The sequence below is a fragment of the Nycticebus coucang genome, chromosome 3, assembly GCF_027406575.1.
Source record: "Nycticebus coucang isolate mNycCou1 chromosome 3, mNycCou1.pri, whole genome shotgun sequence".
Lineage (NCBI taxonomy): Eukaryota > Metazoa > Chordata > Mammalia > Primates > Lorisidae > Nycticebus > Nycticebus coucang.
This window is the reverse complement of record NC_069782.1, coordinates 142,563,588-142,583,486: the sequence shown is the minus strand read 5'-3', so window position 1 is coordinate 142,583,486 and position 19,899 is coordinate 142,563,588.

Below are 19,899 nucleotides of genomic sequence, written 5' to 3'. Positions count from 1 at the left end.
ACCGTGAGGAAGGGATGGGACCCAGATTCAGAGCCAGGTCTTTCTCCTCCAAGTTCATTCCAATTTTCAGAGAATCTGAGGATGGAAAGAATTTACTTGATACTATCAGGACAACAATGACCATTTGTTGCAGGCTCCATTGTGTCCGACGCTGACAGCCTTGAAGTTATCACTTCATTTTAGTTGTCCCCATGGTCCCACAAGGGAAGGCCTCTGATGAGCAATGCTTTGCGGTCAGGGAAGCTGAAGCTTGGAGATTGACACTTGCCCAAGGGGGTGCAGCTGGGGTTGGAATTGACACAGATCTGGCTCCAAATCTGTGCCGAAGCCATGTGAGATTCTGCCCCTCAAGCAGAAGCCCTGGAGAGCCCAGCGTGGCCTGGCTTCCCATGGGCTGCTGCTGCCGCCACAGGCTGGGTGGTGCTGGGAACAAAGGACAGAGGAAGTGTCTTTACACCTTCAACTTGGCCAAGGCCCACCAACCCCAAAGCTCCCTGAGGATGAGGAGAGTGTGGGGTCCAGGGTCAGTGGGCAGCTCAGTCACTGGGGGACCCTGAGTGGTGCCTGTTGCCACCTGCCTCCTCACAGACCTAGGTGAGGTCACCTTGCCAGGGCATCTCCTTGGTGGGGTCAGAAGCGAAGGGTCCCCTAGGTGGGTGAGCTTCCCAACAGTCATGTGGGGGTGTGGGGGCCTCCAGCTGGCTGTCTGGAGTCTGCCCTCCTGCAGCCTGAGGGCTCCTTGGGGACCATGTCGGGGTTGGCTCTGCATCCGAGCTCATGCAGGGTTCAGGCACAGAGAAAGCTCTCAGTGCACGTTTGTGGAATGACAAGTGAGTCATAAATGAGGAACAGCAGTCTTTCGTTTCATAACTCTCCTGCCCCTGACCCAGGCTCAGAGAAGATGTAGGGATGGGACAGCACCCGAGGTCTCTGTGCACCTGGTCTCCAAAGGCTATGTGGCCTGAGACACTTTGTCATGGCTGTTTCTCTCTTCCTACCTCAGGTTTGTCCTTGGATTCTAAGGTCCATCATAATACTTTCATGCTAATTGCCTCAGGAGATCATTAAGCAAATTTTGTGTCCCTAAGCCTGGCTGAGCCCTTCAGCTCCTGCTCCTGAGTGAGGAGCCTGGGGCAGACTCGCTCTCCTCCCATCCCCTTGATGGCCCCTTTAGAGCAGGTGGGAGGTGGGGACAAGTGGGCATGTCCCTCAGTTACACTTAAAGAGAGCCCAGGCCACCTCCCCAGCTCCTAAACCAGCTGGGAGGAGAATGATGCAATAGGGATGTTTTTACCTTTCCTACTAAAAAATGTTTGGAGGAGAGAGGAAAATCTGAGCAAATACAGGAATTGGAGACATTCTCTCAGTGTTCTATTTACAACCAGGAAAGGAACAAGGAGATGAAAGAACAGGGGCCCGGAGAAGAGCTGGTGGTTTCCTGAAGGTGACTCATCCCGTGAGCATCTGTTAGGACAGCTCTTATCTGAATCCTGGTGCCAGGCGGAGGACGCCGCTGTGACAACAGGACTTGGGGGTTCCTTCACCAGCAAAACCTCCCTCAGAAGGTCAGGCCCTAGGCACTAGCCCAGTGGGGCCATAGAGCAGGAGGTACAGGCATGGACTCTGAGGTCAGACCTCTGGGTCCCAGTCTTCCTTCCTTGGTGAGTGTGAGAAGCTCGGGTGAGTTCTGGAAGGTCTCCGGGCCCCTCTGTAAAGTGGGAATGTTTGTTCCCTCCTATGTCCTGGTGAAGATGGAGTGAGCTGGGCCATACCTAGAAGGGCACCTGGTGCATAGCGATTGCTCAGTAAATGCTAGGTATTGCTATTATGTCGCACATGTAACCCTTCCACAACAAATCGTCTTTTTACCCTAAACTGGAACGTTCCAGATGTTTAGTATACTGCTGGCTGTCAGTGGTAAAAATTCCCAAAGATCTCGTCAAGGACAGGCCTGGGGCAGGAAGGGACCTCTTCCCTGCTCACCGCCTGTGGGTTGTGGTACAGGCCCATATGACTGCTCTAAACTTTTGTGTCTCTAAACTTTGGTGGAAATGGGGAAAGACCCTGGAGAGTGGGCTGAGGAACCCTCCACACTGTCCCAGAGCACAAACTGATGGACCCCGGCTGGCGAGCTGCTAATCTGCTCACCTCCTAACCTTCTCAAAGCCTCTCCTACTTCCTCCCTCACCGGACAAAGCAACAGATTTAGACCACAGGAACTTACTCTGTTGCTTCCTAGCAGTGTAGAGTTTCTCTGTGTCCCTCAGAGAACTTCCCACGAATTGTGTCAGCAATGAAAAGATGCACTGGCTGTGTCTGTTCCTAAAAAAGTCCGGTACTAGATAAAAAGACAATTCTCATACATTCCGTGCTTGTTATGTGTCAAGGACTGGACTAACCCTTTACATGCATTATTTCATTTGATCACCTCCACAGCCAGCCCTATGCACTAGACACTCTATTATCTTCACTTTATGGAAGAGGGAACCAAGGTTCAGAGAGGTTAAGTATCTTGTCCAAGTTCACACAGCTAGGAAGTGGTGGAACTGAGGTCCAGATCTAGGTCTGTTCGACCTTAGAGTCCAACTGACTTTATTGCCCATTAGGAAATGGTGTCTTCTAATAAAGGAATTGTCCCTCTGACCTCGCTTCTGATTGCTTGGGTATTGCAGTTAAATATACACTTTCTTTCTTAGCAACTGGGACATTAGGGGTCCTGTACATGAGACTTACTATTCCCTATTACCAAAAAAAAAAAATTTTTTTCCCACTCATCTCAGGTGATATTGTGAAAAGGATACTTGACCCAGATAAGCAGTGTCTTTTGGAATAACCAGATTGCAGCAAATGCCTCTTAATTAAGCCATGACCTTCACCCAGGTCATCTTTTCCCTGAATGTGTTGCTCTTTCTTTTCCTACCCAAACTGCTTTGAGTAAAAGCAAGGCTGGACCCGAAAGCGTGAGCTTTTTTCTCTCATCTCTCCCTAAGTCTGTAGCTCTAGCCCTGGCTGCAATCTCCCATTTCCAGCTGCCCACAGGTAGTTACTGTGGATGTCCCAGAGGCACTTCAACTCAACGTGTCCAGAACACAGCATATCCTCTCCTCTGTTCCAACCCCCTTCCCGTAGGAGGTGCCATTGTTCTCCCAGCCTGTGGAGCTCAAGGTCAGAGAAGCCACTTTGATGGTACCACTTCCTTTGTTCCCGATGTGCCAGGAGTCAGTAAGTCCACCAAGCCTTCTTTCCCCGAGTCCTAGCCCTCCTCACCTCCACCCTGGACTCAGCCCCCTTTGCAATCCACCCAGCACTGGCTGTCAGAGAGACCTTGCCCACAAGGGACCACACACCCACCGTCCCAACAACCTTCAGCGAGTCCCTGCTGTCACTTACTGCTATGAGTCAGCCTGTAGTTAAGGGGCTCTGTAATACAGCCCATCTCTAATTTGCTTTCTTGTACTATCAGATCAGTCTTCTTACCAATAATTCTGCTTACATTCCTGCCTCTGGCTAAAATGCCCTCATCTGTCCTCTATACATCTTTAATTTACCTTTGTGCCATGGCCTCCAAAGGTAAATTAAATTGTATGCCATTTTCTCACTCTTCTTAATGGTTGTAACTGCCTGGGGCTCTATAATGAAGAGAATTCTGAGATTACATGTGTGATATATGTGAACGAGAACTATGATTGATTAGTGATGTCTGCCATGGTATAGGAGGGAAAAATTGAAGCAAGTAGACTCTGGCTACAGCCAGCTGACCTCCGTTCATGTCCAGCCTGTGACAATGGCAGCCATATGCATCGCCTTGACCATGATGGACTCTCATATTAATAAAGTCCTTATTACAATGGGCTCTCAGGGAAAAAATAAGGACACACCTAAAGATATCTGCCTTTAAGAATGCCATGTTTAGGGGTATATTTATCTAACTCTTTATTATGACATCTAACCCTGTTCTCTATCTGCACCAGAAATTTTAAAACCTTAGTTACAATAATCATGGCTAATTTTTATAAGCACTTACTCTCTGCCAGCACCAGGCTAAGTACCATCTCAATTAATCATTATAACTCTGTGAAGAGTTACTCCTACTAGGCCATTTTGCAGATGAGGAAACAAAAGTCAGAGGATGAAGTGACTTGTTCAAGGTCATCTGCGTAGTAAGTGGTAGGACCAGGATAAAGTCCCAGGGCTCTCTGGTTCTGAACCTTGGCTACCAGACTAAAGGTATTTTTATGTTTCTTTCTTAGCGCATAGGGTTGTTCAGAGTGATCTTGAACTATTCACTTTTGGCGAAGGCGTTACAAATAGACTTGAGGGTCTTTGAGGGCAGAAATTTGTCACATACTTTGTTACGTCCTTCCCTTCCATACCAAACACAGTCCTAAGCCAGAGTTGATGGGATCTCTTTAATGCTCCTTTTGAAGCTGGCCAGGTCTCAGAAATTATCTATTCGTTATTTTTTAACTTATTTTCAAGGCCCTGGAAGAAGGATGATAGGTTTGAGGAACTGGGCTCAAAAATGACTCAGGGATCCTAAAAAGACCACTCCAGGAGGTAAAAGTATCCCGCTTGGTGGCCTTAATGGAATTGTTAGCTTTTCCAGATGCATTAGCAACTTTTGGCCACGAGAGGGCAGTAAAGACAAGGCAACCAGGACAAGCTTCTACCTGCCTGTCCACCCAGGTCTTGTACACAAGCAGCAACAATTAAGGTCTCTTTCATAACTCTCAGAGCTATAAAATCTTCAGATGGAATGTTCCTCATCAGGGTGATGCAAAAATCTAATGGGTGATTTCCCTGCAACTTCCAGCACAAACTAAACTAAGATGGACACTTACTCCTGCAGGTGTCTACTCACCTGCTCTGTGAAGCACCTGCTGTGTCACAAGCACTGTGCTGTCTGCTGGGGATGAAGGACAGGTAAACCAGCAACTCCAGTGCAGGTTTCCAAAAGGTGAAACACCAGAGGAGGCACTGCACTCTGCAAGGGTCAGGAGGGCACCTCCAAGAAGGTGACATTTAAACTGGGTCTTGGAGAAGGCCTGGGAGCTCCTTAGATAGAGCAGGCAGTGGGTCGGGACTCTCAGAAGGAAGGAAGAGGAAAATGGCAGGTGCAGAGTGGAAATGAATCTTTTTTTTTCTTTGAAACATAGTCTGGCTCTGTCACATGGCTAGAGTATAGTGACATGATGCTGTAATTCTCTTTGCAACCTTGAACTCCTAGGCTCAAGCAATCCCCCTGCCTCAGCTTTCCTAGTAGCTGAGACAACAGGTGTGCCACCATGCCTGGCTAATTTTTCTGTTTTTTGGTAGAGACTGGATTCTCACTCTTGCCCACAGTGGTATCCAACTCCTGGCCTCAAGCAATCCTCCCACCTCATTTAAAACCTTAGTTAAAGGTGCTCCCAAGGTGCTGGGATTACAGGTGTGAACCACCACACCTGGCCAAAATGAATCTGTGTCCTGTTTGCCCTGGGCTGGAATTTCATAGCTATCTTTGCTCAGAGATTTCTAAAATTCTCTTTGGTTTGTTCTGTTCAGGTTTACATGGGTCATTACAAAAGTTTTGAGATACACAAAACTCAAGAAACCTAAAACCTGAGTGGACAGAACAGTAACACAGATAAACCGAGCACGTTGAATCTTGCATGAGTAAATCGGAAAGGACACTGTCAGCTGTGTTTCTTGGAAGTGAAGTAATGGACCCAACACAATCTGTCTCAAAACTTTGGTAGTGACCTACGTATAACCGTCTATGGGAGCTGAGCTATACACTCTGGCTAATAGAGAGCAGTGGGACCCCCTTTTCTAGAAAGTTCTTGTGATTATAGTCTTCCCGAGCAGATCCATGGATGTTCCCAGAGAGGGCTGCGGCTGGCAGGAGCCAAGAGGTCCTCCAATTCCCCTTAGGCTCTCCCCTCAGGGTCGAGACCTGGAACGGGTGCATCTCTGGTTTCGCTTTTGTCCCTGAGCTCTTTTCCCAAGTGACTTTTCCCCATTTTCTTCTGCGTAGACCTTGCTCAGATTTGGTGGCAAATGACAGCCACCCTGGCAGTTGATCTGAGGTGCTGGATGTAGGGGAAGACCTGTGATTACCCCTGAGCCCAAATCTAGGCTCTGTCTGCAACTTGGCTATAAATTTAGGCTTGACACTTAAGCTGTCTGGGCCTCTGTTTCTTCATCTGGGAAATAGAATTACAGGCCCTGTCTCCTAGGCCTGTGAAGTGGAGTAACAGAGGCAGCTGTCTGTGAACTTGGGTCCCAAGAAAGGGCCTAGTAGACACCAGAAGACCCAAGTGACTTGGGGGCAGTGACCAGGCATATCAGACGTGAGGAGTTCCTGGGCAAAGGGCTGTAGTTTAACCTCCTCAAGGAGCCCATGGGGAAAGTTGGGTGCCCCCCTTCCTCAGTGTGGGAGATCCCAGTGTGGGAACAGCACCTACAAACTAGCTGACAACTAGCTGTCACTGCTGTTTGCTCTGGGGATGTCCTTAGCCCAAGGCATTGAGACCTGAGCTACCTGCCGTGAACATGGGAAGGATGACTGTGGAAGTTGCCCCTGGGAGCAACAGAGGGACAGTTACAGCCCTGTCAGTGACCTCTGAAGATGGTCTCCTTCTCCAAGGGGGCCCAAGAGTGGGAGCCCTGGGCAGGTTGTGTTTGCATGGATCATGATCAGAGCTGAATCTGCGGCCAGGAGGGCGGGAAAGGGGCATCAACCCAGCAATGGGGAGCCATGCACATGGAGATGGCAGAGCCCGAGGGTGAGAGAGTGCAAAAGAGGTGATGCAACTCAGAGAAAGGGCCTGTCATGTCCATCCATCATCATCATTGTCATCACCATCATCATCATCATGACATAACAACAATGATAAAAGAACTTCAATTTCCTGAGCTCCCACAGCACCCCTCGTATTTTCCACACATGACATCTTCACAGTGGCACTTACAGATGGGTGTTCTTATTACTCCCATCTTACAGATGGAGACACTGAAGCTCAGAGAGTCTAAGGAACATGTCAGCTTGTTTTCAGCAGCAAGAACCAAGATTCAAATCTGATGCATCTAACTTCAAAGTTGGGTCTCTTTTCATCTTCCCATGGCTTCCCTAAAAGAAGTGGCCACTCTTGATCCAAAGGATCCTGTTTTGTTTTATTTTGTTTTGTTAATTTTGGTACTGTGAGTTAAAGTGAATATAACTCAGAGGCAGATTCTGAAACGAACTGTTGCTTATGAGCTGACCAATGACAAAACCAGAACCCTGCATACAGAAAATGGGGGTCAGCTCTGTGCCAATTCTACACACACCCCTAACACCCCAACTACAACCTGGCAGGCTGGGCCAGGTCTTACAAGCCCAAGGCTTTCTTGGAGAGTGGACATCCCCTTCCTTACAGGGACAGGACTTACAGCTCCCATCCCAACTGGAAGCCAGTGGCAGAGAGCCAGACAGACTTTGTTGCAAGTCCAGATAGCAGTTGTATGGCCTTGGACAGGTCTCCTAACCTCCCCAGACCCCATCTGTAAGATGGGGTAATACCCAGCTTGCACAAATCTAGGGTGCCACCGGTTATAGGATACATTATTATTTTATGTACCAGTGAAAAAAGTAAAAAAAAAAAACAAAATTGCTGCCAACTGAAGTATGAGTCAACACTGAGATGCTGTGAATTGGTGACACTGACATCCTCCAGGTTTACTTTAGAATTAATGACATAGTATATCCCCATGCACAGCCTCCTCAGCATGGCCTGGCTTGGATCCAAGGGGGGCCAGGATGGGGTTTCATTATCAGCATCAGTCCTTGTTTCGGGACCCGGTCAGAAGCCCCTGTGCCCTGTGGGGCATCTTCCCAAATGCATCCTCCTTTTCCCACTCCCTGAGCTCTTGGGAGCAATTTTTCCTCCGGGCAAGAGTGTGGACCCAAGTCCCTTCAGAAATAGAGAGAAAAAAGTAACTTTAAAAGTTCTCAGGGAAGATTTGATTTTTTTCTCTCTCTTTTTTCGGCAAGCATGTCAGACTCCTACCTGGTTCTTTGAAAGTTAGAACATTAGCTGGGTCAGCGGGGGAGCCAAATAAACTGCAGAACTTCTGCACTTCAGCAAAAGTTTGCTTTCTTCTGAGGCGTGATGAAGCTCGTTTGCTATTCTGGCTCCAGCTCTCCTGGCTGCTCGCTCTCTGAATAGTGAGCCTTTTTTGCCTTTTTGAAAGACAGTCACGAGCTGCCTGAAGAGGCAACAGGCAAAATTGGTGGCTCCCCTGACTCTCCTCTGCCCTACAGGACCACCAGCTAGGACCTGTCAATTGCTGTCAGTCTGTAATAGGTGATTTATTGAGGAGCTGGCAGCCATCCATCGCCCAGCAGAATAGTGTCACCAGTAGGGCCATGCAGGACCACCACACCCACCCCTAACCAACACACTGTATTCTCCCATGGCTGTGGCCTCCCTGCCTTCAGATTCCTTGTTTCCCCTTGGCCAGAAATTTGGGAGGAGAGAAAGAGACAGGACAGAGACGATCCAGGGTGCTTCTGGGGCCATTGTGGACCTTGCTGGAACACCACCTCTCAGAGACCCACACACCCTCCCTCATTGTCTTCCCACCTGCTCTCTCTCTGCTTGTAGAATTCACCTAGCCTCACCTGCAAACACCTCCTTCCTATGTGCTCCTCAGAGTCAGGGCGCCCACTGTATTACCACCATTTGATTTCCTTCTCACCAGAGCACCCGCAGGTGGACGTTTATTATGCATGTGTGCAGATGGATGGAGGCCTTTCTGCTGCCTTCTGAATGTTTACTCTCTGACCAACATGGAGTGTTCTGGAGGCACAAGTCAAAGCTCTCAACCCCTGGGGCTCACAGGCAGGAGAGCCCGTGGGTGTTTCATTTTAGTAAAAGCAAACGGACCATATTTTTGCTTGCCGTTTGCCCAGTGATCCTCCTTCTTGAGGAGATAAGGAGGAAAAACCAGGTTTAGATTTAAGGAGAGAAGGAGGCACGTGCCTGTGCAGCTGGGATCGCAGCTGAGCACCTGAGACTCAACCACAGCAGCTAAAATTCCAAGAAAGACTGAGTATTGACCCAAAAGAGATGGAGTTAATCTTGAGATGGTTGTTAAACATTAGAAGAGACTGAGAGGGAGTGAATGGACACATTTGACCTGTTTCCTTACCTGTTACCCGGGTGTTATAATATGGGTCCAGAATTCCTAAATTCCTTCCTGTTCTGAAATGCAAACAACTCTGAAAAACAAAATGACTTTCTTTACTTTTCCCCACAAGTTTGCCACTCAAACTGATTTTGTTCTGAAGTCTGGCCTGAATTGATATAAGGCAAATTATAATTTTTATTTGTCCCACCAAATGTGAATGTGGATAGTTTTTCGTGCACAGTACTGATAAGTCTGATCAAAGGGTGCTACTGCAGACCTACGGCAGGAGGGGTGGGGGTGTCATGTAATGCATAGTCTATGAACTGTGTTATTCCTTTTCTAAAATCTGAAAGAGAAAATAAAAAGTCAGTTTGAAAATACATCAGAGTTGGGCGGCACCTGTGGCTCAGTCGGTGGGGCGCCGGCCCCATATACCGAGGGTGACGGGTTCGAACCCGGCCCCGGCTGAACTGCAACTAAAAAATAGCCAGGCATTGTGGTGGGCGCCTGTAGTCCCAGCTGCTCGGGAGGCTGAGGCAAGAGAATCGCTTAAGCCCAGGAGTTGGAGGTTGCTGTGAGCTGTGTGAGGCCATGGCACTCTACTGAGGGCCATAGAGTGAGACCCTGTCTCTACAAAAAAAAAAAAAAAAAAAAAAGAAAATACATCAGAGTTCAGTTATTTCTGGGTAAGGCCCAAGGACCTGCAATACCATCTCCAATGAGATGACACATGTAAAACAGCACAGTACTCGGCAGCAAGAAAGTAATTCTATGTCTGACCCCCACCCCTCGCCCCCAACCAGGTTTGGGGCCCTGACAGAAAAGATACCCTGGCACTAATTTGAAGAGGGACATTTTCCCTAAGGGGGCAAAAGCGACTTCCTGTAACATCAGGAGAAATTCCAAGATATGCCTTCACACCCCCAAGTCCTATTTCTCCCAGTAAATCAAACTATACACTCTGGATTTGGCCTCCCAGTTTGCCCATTAGAATAAAAGTCAGTTTTTAGAAAGAATGTTGTATTATGCACGGCTTTCTTCCCAGCTGCTTTAGGTTGCAATGCTCCCTGTTGGTTATGAAGTTGAAAAATACATTCACATCTGTCCTTGATCTGGTAAGTCAAGAACATAAAACCTCCACAGCACAAAGGCATTCTTCCGTACCCCTTCCAAAAGGGCAGCTCCCATCAACTGTGTGGGTTAGTAAGAGCTTCTTTACATGTGTTTTTGATGCTGAAACTGTAACATTTGACTTTTTTCTCCTGCTCCAAAGTGTTATCCAAATAAATAAGAATTAGATGATGTTTGTTTAAACTTAGATACATGACCTAAGATTCTTGTTTTTCTTCTGACTTTAGCATAAGGCTTAGCTACTTAATCTCTACACTACACTTTAGAAGCACGCGTTTTATTTATTTATTTACTTAATCAAATCCATTTATGCTGTGAAATAGCTCTTCCTTGGCAACAATGTAAGCAAGGAGATTGCTTTCTATTCTCACCAACGTGGAATGAAACCTCCATGGAAGCTATGTAAGTGTGGACCTTACCTGGATCAATGGGGATGCTTTCTGTAACTCCTAACCCTGGCCACCTGACTTTTAGCCACTGACCACAAGGAGACCAATCAACTCTGTTTACCTGAGACCAAAGTGTTTCCCAAGTATGAAATTTTCAGTTTTAAAATCTAAAAAAAATCCTTTCACTTAGCAGGGGTGAGAGTTTGGGGTGCATCATAGTAACCCATCACAGTGACTGGATTAGAATGCACTGTTTGAGGGTTCATCTTTATTTATTTTTATTTTTTTCCTTTTATTAAGTCATACGCACACAGATCATGAATACATTTATGCTTTCGTGGTGTACAATGTGTTGATTTTTTGAAAACAATTTGGAACGGTTACATCAAACTAATTAATCTATCTTTCACCTCATTTACTTAATTATTGTGTTAAGACATTTATGTTCTATACTTGGTAGATTTGACTTGTATCTGAGGGTTCATCTTTAATTCCAAAAATGTACACTTACCACATGGAAGGAAGGCAAGGGAAGGGTAGGGGCTACAGAGTACAGGGACTTTGGTGGGAACTTAGGCCCAGTCCCACCTCAGTGCTTACCAGCCCCCAGGGATCAGGGATGGAGACATCTCTGGAGAGGCTGATGAGGACCCAGGGGTAGCATTAGACCACACTGGACATACCTGTCCCATAATGCCAGGAAAGGACAGAAGCCCTCCCACCACAACAAACAAACAAATGAGCAAGCAACAACAACAAAGAACAGCTGCGCTGCCCCAGGGAGAAGGGCTGAAGATGGGCTAAGGAAATTCCAGAACTAACTGAAATCACTTTCTGAAAAGACTAAATATTTATTCCAAAGAGTTAACCTTAAAGAGATTGTTTTAAATTGGAAACAACAGAGATATTAAGAACGTCAAGTGTGAATGTTTTATTTCTCTGTGGTGGAGGTGTGAGGTCATGTTGACATAAATTACAGAAGAAAGTTACATTCTGGAGACACATGTGAGGCTTAGAAGTAGCTGTGAGTACCTCACCCCACTAGGGAGTGTGATTATTACAGCTTCCATTGTTTTTAGCAGAAGGTCAAAATTGGCACCACAAGGCCCTGGATGGCATGGCCCCTGCACCATTTCTTTTCCAGTTTTAGCATCACCCTTCCTCCCTTTCAGTGTCCAGCACCCTGGCCTGCTCTCCAGTCCCCACTCTCAGGTTTCCTCCTGCCTTGGTGCCTTTGCATATCTCCAGATCCTTTCTCCTGAGCACTCCTCTTACTTCTCTTGGCTCCCTCTTATTTCCCCATTATGTCTTTTCTTTGAGGACACAATTCATGCCTCCTGAGTCTGGGTCATAAGTCTCCATTATTACCTAGATTTGATGATAATTAATTACTTACGATTATTTTTTTAAGTTCTGACTCAACCAGCAGATTGTTAATCCCATGAAAGTAGAAACAAAATCTATGTTGGTTAGTGCTTTATTTTTATTACATAGGCAATGCCTAGTACATTTATATTTGCGCGAGGAGAAAAGGAAGGAATGAAGGAAAAGAAAGAAGGAGGGAGGGGAGGAGAGAAGAAAGGAAGAGAAGAGAAAGAAAGAAAGAAGGACATAAAGTGAGAAGTGGGTAAGAAGATAGGAAGGGGGTGGAGAATTTTTCTGTTATGTAGAACCAGAATATTTAATCAGAGTTTTCATTCTTCCTAAATATTGTGAACTCCTTAGGGCAAAGGACCTTGCCTTATTCTTCTCTTCTATATTTTGTCTCTACCAATTTAAGTTTGGGTAAACAATAGACTGACCAAAATGCTTGAAAGGAAAAGTGGGCAATAAGGCGGTTTAGGAAATAAGGGTTTTAGAAATCTCCAACACTTTTCTGGGACTCTAAAAGGCCACAACCATGCCCAGGATAGTTGTATGCTTAGGAAAGACCTGAGGAAGTCCTAACCCTTGCTTATGCATAAACAGAAAGTAAAGGCTGAGGCAGAGTTGTCAGCTACCTGACTGAGTGTTGAGGGCATGGTCCTTATGCCTTCACACATAGAGGGCTTATCTTTAAAGACTGGGAGATTTGGTTTTTTGTTTGCTTACTCGTTTCAGACATTTAAGAAAACCTTCGTTCAATCACTAGCTGATTATTAAGCGAATAGAACAGAGACTTCAGCAATCACAATTGACAAAAAATACAACCTTTACAAAACTAGTTCAGAGAAGTCATTAACAATTATAATAAGCAGCAACAAAAACTCAGGAAAGGAGGAGAATCTAATTTCCAAAGTTGTCACACTATAATATTCAAAATGTCCAGTTGTCAACAACGACAATAAAATTATGGGGCTTACAAGGAAATAAAAATGTATGGCTCATACCTATGAAGAAGAGCAATCAATAGTTTATAAGGAAGACTGGATATTGAACTTATTAGGTCAAGACTTTAAATTAAGTATTCTAAATATGCTCAAAAAACTAAAGGAAACTATGCATAGAAGAAAGAAAGATGAAAGAGAGAAAGAAAGCCATCAGAACTATGTATTACCCTCCCTCTATCAAATGGCAGGACCACACCTATGGAGCATATTGCAAGGGTACAAGTCAAATCTATCAAGTGTAGAACATAAATGTCTTAACACAATAATCAAGTAAATGAGGTGAAAGCTATATTAATTAGTTTGATGTAAGCACATCAAATTGTCTAAAAAAATCAACACATTGTACCCCATATAAGCATAAATGCATTCATGATCTATGTGTATATAACTTAATAATAAAAAAAGAAATTATGTATTACCAAATGGAGATTATCAGTAAGGAGATGAAAATTATAAAAAAGAAACCAAATAGAAATTCTGGAGTTGAAAAGTATAATAGCTAATATGAAAAATTCACTAGATGTGCTCAACTGCACAGTTGAGCAGAAAAAAAGAAGGGATAAACAAATTCAAAATTAGGGCAATCAATATTATCCAGTCTGAGGTACAGAGGGAAAAAAAGAAGAAAAATGAATTGCCTAAGAGACCTGTAATACAACATCAAGTTTACTAACATGTGCACAATGGGAATCCCAAGAGAGAAGAAAAAGAGGCAATATCCTCTATAGGAATATTTAAAGAAATAACAGTTGTAAACTTCCCAATTTTGATGAAAATATTAATCTACACACCCAAGAAACTCAGCAAACTCCAAATAGGATAAACCAATGAAACCTAATTTGGGACAGTATGATCAAACCATATAACCAAAGACAAGAAGAGAATCTTGAAACCAGCAAGAGAGAAGCAACTCATCATGTGTAATTGTCAAAGCTTCAGTAAGAGTAACAGCTGGTTCTTCATCAGAAACCATGGAGACCAGAAGGCAGGGGGGATGACATATTCAAAATGCTAAAAACAGAGCAGTGCCTATGGCTCAAAGGAGTAGACCGCTGGCCCAATATACCAGAGGTGGTGGTGGGTTCAAACCTGGCCCTGGCCAAAAACTGCAAAACAAAAACAAAAACAAAGAAATTAAAAAGAATAGTCAGAAATATCTTTTAAATAATAACTGAGATAAACCCAAAGAAATAAAGAAGACGATTAGAGGTAACTTCATAGGTAAACATAAAATACAGTATTAATCTATTTTTCATTTGTAACTCCTCTTTCTTTCCTATATGATTTAAATAATATACAACTGTATAAAGCAATAATTATAAATATAAATCAATGGGTTCACAATATATAAAGATGTAATTGTGACAATAACTTAACAAGGAGCTGGGTAATATAGAATCAATGATTTTAAATGTGTTGAAACTAAGTTGGAATTAATCTCACTAGAACGTTACAAATTAAGATGCTAATTACGATATCCAGGGTAACCAGTAAGTAATAAAATATATCACAAAAGGAACAAGGGAATTAAAATGGTACTTTGGAAAATATCTACTTAACAAAAAAGAAATCAGTGGTAGCAGAACTGAGAAACAAAAAAGAGGTGACACACAGAACAAATGGCAAAGTGAAAAAAGTAAGCCCTTCCTCATCAATAACGTTAAAAGAAAAAGTAGTAAACTCTCTATCTAAAAGGCAGGGTTTGGCAGAACTCTATACTACCTATAAGAGATTAACTTTATATTAAAAGAAGCAAATAGGTTGAACAGAGGAATAGGAACTATATCCCAGACGACAGTAACCAAAAGACAGCTTGAGTAGGTACAGACCAGACAAAATAGACTTCAGGGCCAAAATTGCTATAAGAGACAAAGAAGGGGATTATATAATGATGAAAGGGTCAATCTTGTGAGCCGATTGAAACAGTTATAAATAACATGCATTTAACAACAGAGCCTGAAAAATACATAAAGCAAAAACTGACAGAATAGAAGCGAGAAATATACAGTTCAATGAACTAGAAATAGGAATAAATTTCTTCAACCATAAGGGCATCTGTGAAAATCCACAACTAACATTATATTCAATGGTAAAAGATTAAAATGTTTCCCAAGATCAAAAATAAGATTAAGAATGTCTGCTCTCAGCACTTCTATTCAGCATGGAATTGGAAGTTCTGGCCAGAGCGATTAGATAAGAAAAAGAAATGAAAGCCATGCAAATTGTAAAAGAAGACATAAAGACTGGGAGATCTCTATTCAAAGATGACACGATCTTAATATGCAGAAAATCCCAAAGAATTAATGCACAACATAAACTAAGAGAGCTTACAAACCAATTTATTGAAGTTTCAGCATATAAGATCAATACACAAAGATCAGTTGGATTTCTGTGGTCTAGCAACAAACAATCTAAAAGTGAAATTAAGAAAGGATTCTATTTATAGTAGTATTAACAAGAATGAAATACATAGGGATAAATTTAAAGAAATGCAAGACTTGTACACTAAACTACAAAGCATTGTTGAAAAAAGTGCCTAAATAAGTGAAAAGCCATGCCAGATTCATAGATTCGAAGGCAATATTGTTAAGATGGGAAATCTACCCAGACTGATCTATGGATTTAATGCAAAGCACATCACCTTAGTTTGTTTTAGCTGCTATAACAAAATATCATAAACTGAGTCACGAATAAACAGCAGAAATTTATTTCTCACAGTTGTGGAAATTGGGAAATTTAAAATCAAGACAGATCCAGTGTCTGATGACTTCACACTTTCTGGCTTATTCATAATACTTTCTTGCTGTGTCCTCAGATGGTGGAAGGGAAGAGACAGATCTGTGGGTTATCTTTATTTTCTTTTATTTTTTATTTTTTATTAAATCATAGCTGTGTACATTAATGCAATCATGGGGCACCATACACCGGTTTTATAGACCGTTTGATACATTTTCATAACACTGGTTAACATAGCCTTCCTGGCATTTTCTTAATTATTGTGTTAAGACATTTACATTCTGCATTTACTAAGTTTTACACATATCCTTGTAAGATGCCCCGTGGGTTATCTTTAATAAGGGCACTAATCTCAGTCACGAGAGCTCTGACCTCATGACCTAGTCATCTCTCAAAGGTTCCATCTTTGACCTTGGATTAGGCAACGATTTTTTAAATGTGACATCAAAAGGACAGGTCACAGGAGGAAAAAAAAAAGATAAATTAGACTTCATTGAAATCAAAAACTTTGGCTCATAAAATGACATTGTTAATAAAGTAAAAAGACAAACACTAGAATGAGACAAAATATTGGCAAATCAAATATTGGGGATTTAGTATCCAGAATATAAAAAGAACTTCTAAAACTCAATGAGAAAAAGAAACCCGATTTAAACATGGACAAATGACTAGAACTGACATGTTCGTGAGGAAGAAAAACAAATGGTCCTATTGCACATGAAAATAAATGTTCAGCATCACTAGTTATTAGGTATATAATAACCTAACCAACATGAGATATAGCTATACACTCAGTATGGATGGCTAAAATTTAAAAAGGAAAATAGCAAGTGTTGATGAGAATGTGGAGTAATTGGAACCTTCCTTGCTGTTGGGAATATAAAATGGTGCAGTCACTAAGGAAAATAGCTTGGCAGTTCCTCAAAAAGTTAAATATAGAATTACCATATGACCCAGCAATTACCTTCCTAGGTATATTCCCAAGATCATTGAAAACATATGGTCAAGCAAAAACCTTATGCAAGTGCTCATAGCAGCATTATTTATAATAGCTCCAAAGTGAAAACAACCCAAATGTCCATCAACTGATAAATGGATAAAACAGATCTGGTATATCTATACAATGGATTAGTCAGCCATAAAAAGTAATACAATACAGATACAGACACTCCTCAACTTGCGATGGAATTACATCCTGATAAACCCACCATAAACTGAAAATATTGTTAAGTCAAAAATGCATTTAGTACAAATAACACATAGAACAACATAGATTGAAGGATGATTTCTACTGAATGTGTATTGCTTCATACCACAGTATGATCAAATCAGTGTAAGTCTGGGACCATCTGTATGTGTTACATGAGGGATGAACTTTGAAAACTTGATGCGAAGTGAAAAAAACCAGACACAACAGGCCACATATTGTATGATTCCATTTTTATGCAATGTTCAGAACAGGGAAATCCATAAAGACAGAGAAATTAGTGATTGCCAAGGGCTGGTGGGGAGGGGAAAGTGGGAGTGACTACTTAATGTATTTGGGTTTCTTTCTGGAATGATGAAAATATTCTGGAGTCAGATAGTGGTAATGGATACAGAGCATTGTGAATGTACCATACACCAGGGAATTGAACTGTACTTTTTTAAATGGTGAACTTACTATTATGTGAATTTTATCTGAACAATTATTTACCTATTTACTAAGAAAATCTGTATGATGTCCATCCCTGCTCTACTGGTAACAGCTGATTTATTCAAAGCTTAATAGGGCAAGTATCCCTCAAAGAGCCTTTATTAGTTAGGAAAGTTTGGGGCTGAATCTAAGAGACATCCAACCAATAGTCCATGTTGAGCATTCCTAATTCCAGAGTCTGAAATCTGAAATGCTCCAAAATTCAAAACCTTTTGAACCCCAACATGATCCTCAAAGGAAATGGTTATTGGAGAATTTTGCATTTCAAATTTTAAAATTAGGGATACTCAACCAGTAAGTATAATGCAAATATTCTAAAATCGGAAAAATCTCCAAAATCCAAAACATTTCTGTGTTTTGGATAAGTGACACATGACAAAATTCATTTACTTCACAAGCAATCTGAAGGTAAGTGTTCTAGAATTGTTCTGAAAGCACAATACTATCATCAAATAGCAGCTTGGTTTTTTTCTTCATGGTTATTAGCTTATGATTAAAAAGTCATCCAGACAAACAGGGAAAGTAGCCTTTTTTTCCTTCTTCATGGCAAAATCCTTTGAAAGGGTCTTCTCTTCCTTTGAAGCATGAGGTTCAGCAATAATGGAAGACCTGGCCTTTTGGTGTGGAGGATGGGATTAATTTGTTCATCACTTGACTTTGCCTTGGTTATTTCCCCTCTCGGGATGTCAGTCATCACCTTTGCCCCAAAGAAAAGAGAGGATGACCCTAGAAGGACTCCAAGGCTATATAGTGCTTACTTCTCTAACTTTTGTTCTAAAGGCAATAAGAATGAACCTGGCTTATTCTATATATGTAAATACCCCTGGTTAACTCCCAGTTATTTGGGGGGTGGGGACAGACTCCTGTTGTGTGGCAGAGATATCTGGAAGCCCTTCCTGTTGTCCACTTCCCCTAAGCATCTCAGCTTCCAGGGGAGTCCGCAGTGGGCTAACCAATGATCCAGGATTGAGGCACTAATTGTTTCTTCTATTCATTATCACATCATTTGTGAGGGTTCTATTTTTTTTTTTAACACCTTCTTGCCTATCTTCCCTCACTAGGCTGTAAGCTTCTTAAGGGGTGGGGATAATTCCCGTCTTATCAGAGGCTGCATTCTCAGCCCTGACAAACAGTAGGCACCTAATAAGTAGTTACTGAACAGATAAGTGAGTGGCAGCTATTGGGCAGCCAAGGTGCATGAGACAAGATTGCTCAAAGTTTGAAACCACATGCAACATGTGAGGTCAGCCAGGCACTGACCTTGGAGAGTGCCACTGGCCTTTGCATTAGGACCTTCGGGGAGGGTTGGTATTAGAACCCCAAAACTGCTCCCTGAGATTCAGAATTAGAGAAACCTGATAGGAGGGCCCTTGTCAAAGTTCTCCAGCAAGAGAGAAGATCAGGGGATGCTCTCCACCACCAAGGAATTCTTCCAAGAACTTCGACTGATGGCCCAAGGTCATCCCAAGGGTCCAGAAGTGTTGTTGGGGGTAGGAGGATTGGCCCAGCATGGCGTGTGCCCATGGTTGGCACTTTGGCTTGGATTGTGCTTTGAGATGAATAACTGACATGATAGTGAACTGAAAGAGGAAATATGAGGCCCATGGTGGAACACCCTGAGATTCTGGCAGGGACATAAACATAGGCGTGGACTATGAAGAAACAGCAAGGACACCAAGGGACAATGGCACAGCACTCAGCCACCCATTTGTCTCTGTTCATCCAGCAATTAGAGGCCATATTCAACATTTCACTTCTTCACTTAAAGTCTCAGGAATGAAGAACTGGTAAGATGGAAATTATGCTAAGAGGAGGAAGATAATGCTCAAATAATAAACTGGGAAAATAGAACAGAGGTTACTGCATCTGTGCCCTAAGCATACAATTACACAAATGTGTATACACACACGTAATATAGCAAGAGCAGTCAAAGGAAACCTAGCCTAGAAGAGTCATCTTGCCCCCAGAGAGGAAAACTAGTTCACAAATGGGAGCCTGTGTCACTCTCTCCACATGATAGAGGTGGGCCAGCCATTTGTCCCTAAGTTCCCTAGAGTCTATGTGAAGCAGGAAAGACTACAGATGTCCATAATGTGCACCCACATCTATTGGTTGGATATAGGACCCATGAATCTTCATGCAGTGATTACCAACTTATATCAAGGACCAGGTCCCCAATGACATCATTACCGTACCATGTGACAAAGCAATACAGTCATTTCATGTAGCACCCGCAGTATAAGTTGATGGCTGCTGCACCTGACCCAAGTGCTGTTCTGTAAAACCACAAGGAAGGGTTGAGCTCCATGCTTCTCTGAAGATCCAAGATGCTTCCTTTTTCCAGGTACAGAATTTTGTGTACATGAATGAATGAAGGGACTGTGCATCCTTCGGTCGCTCAGCTGGGCTTTTGGCGGCTGGTGAG